The 2,052-nt window shown below is 42.6% G+C and overlaps 1 non-coding gene across 1 annotated transcript; it reads left to right on the forward strand.

The window, feature by feature from the left end:
* The first annotated feature begins 218 nt into the window (after positions 1–218).
* On the forward strand, positions 219–291 carry TRNAK-UUU. Its single transcript has one exon. It is a non-coding gene; the product is annotated as a tRNA-Lys (tRNA).
* The last annotated feature ends 1,761 nt before the right edge of the window (positions 292–2,052 follow it).

Genomic DNA, 2,052 nt, shown 5'->3' on the forward strand with positions numbered 1-2,052 from the left:
TATGTGTATATATTATCAATATAATAAGATATAATACAGTATCATAGTATATTTAAAAGACTAAGAACCTTCTATTTCTCAGGTTCGCGCCTCCACATTCCATTGATGCCCAAAGATAACACTGTTGTTGCAATCGCTATTTTTAAATAAAGCGCCCAATCTCCCTGGTGCAATGCCCGTAGAAAGTAAAGTGGATACTGAACATGAATCTGTCAGAAGCCTGGTTAGCTCAGCTGGAAGAGCATCAGACTTTTAATCTGAGGGTCAAGGGTTCAAATCCCTTACTAGGTGATTTCTTTTTTTCTTAAAAAATAATACATACTTCAAACAATCCATTAAAGAAGTATGCAGTTCATCGAAAAAATGTTTTTTCAGTCAACTTGCCTCCAATTCAACGATAATTAAGTAACAAAATGAAAATATTATTTTTCTTTGTTTTTTGAGTCTACACCTTGTGGTCAGGGCCGCGTTAACTAAGTGCGGGGCCCTAGGCTGTCCTTGAGCCGCGGGGCCCCCCGATGCCGTTGATGCTACTACTAATGCATTGTAACCTGTACTTATGGAAAGCTATACTGTAAAACGTGATTAGATGTAGGCCTACCGGTATCCACCAATAATGTGGATTAAGACGACGACAAGCACATTTATAGATCTATTTCTGTTACAAAGTATGACGCAGCCGAAACCTATCCGTGTTTGTTTACTTCGTGGTGGATTACTTCATCTAAACACATACACAACAGATTATAAACACTCATACCTTATATTTTACTCCTGGCTTTTTGCTCGGCAAATGCCTCGATGATGTCCTCAAAGTCTAGAGATTTGGTCGTTTCAGATTCAATCGTCAAGAGAGCTAGGCCGCTTAGTTTCTCTTGTCCCATCGTTGGACGCAGTCTACTTTTCACTCGTTTCAGTACGGAGAAGGATCTTTCACCCTCTACGTTGGCGATAGGCATGGTGAGCCTCAGTGCGATCTCTACATTTGGGAAAGCTGTTGTTGCACCACTTTCGTGCAGATCTTGAAGGAGCCGGGGAGGAGAAAGTGTATCCTCAGACTGAATTGCTGAGTTGACATATCCTGAATACGACACGAGTTCGTCAGGAAATGATTGCTCTAGGTCGTCCTCATATTGCTGGTGAATGCGAGAATTGTGACGTGTCTCGAATGCTTGTGGCAGGCTTCTTGTGAAGATGAAAGAGAATGTCAAAATCTTGAGCAAGAGTCCTGTAGATGTCTCCTCGCTTTTCAAGCTTAGACAAAAGGCAGTCAACGATGACAAGGAAGGTGTTTATTCTAAACTGTTCCCGGTGCGACAAAACAGCTTCAACATCTTTTGTTTCGTCGTGGAAGCGCTTGCGTTTTGCAATGCGTTTGTATTGGTAGGAAGGCTCTTCGACGAAAGGTGTGGCTGATTGTTCGATTCGCTCGAAATCGTCCCGAAGTCCTGTTAAATAAGCAATTAGAGAATCGTATAACATGTGTACGACTCCCAGGTTGAGTGATGGTTTCTGAAGTGTTTTGTTGGCAGTGTTAAAGCGTGCCAGAACTTGTTCCCAAAACACACACAGCACAGCAAATTCAAAATTTTCCATCTTGTTGTGCAAGGATGACGCCTCATCACGCGTTTGGGGAGATTCTTTCATGTCACGAGAGATGTCAAGCAGTAATGATATAATCTTTTCGTAGTAGGATATTAATGCTACTGTTGCATCATGTCGGACAGACCATCTAGTTCCTGACAATGATTTGGGTGTAGGGCCATCGATACGTTTTACAAACAAGCCCCAACGATATGTGGAGCTTGAAAGGAAGTTGTACAAGGCTTGGACGAATCCGAAAAATGATGCTGCGTCTACGCAACATTCAGCTGCTCAAATACCAACCAGATTTAGAGAATGAGCCGAGCAGGGGACAAAGGAAGCCTTGGAATTCATCTCTTTCCTACGCGCTTGTACACCACTGGGGCGTCCAGCCATGTTACTAGCATTATCGTAGCTTTGACCACGGCAGTTTCGAAGCTCCATTCCAAATTTGTCCAAAGCTGTCAA

This window comes from Aplysia californica, unplaced genomic scaffold (genome assembly GCF_000002075.1).
Source record: "Aplysia californica isolate F4 #8 unplaced genomic scaffold, AplCal3.0 scaffold01243, whole genome shotgun sequence".
Classification (NCBI taxonomy): Eukaryota; Metazoa; Mollusca; class Gastropoda; order Aplysiida; family Aplysiidae; genus Aplysia; species Aplysia californica.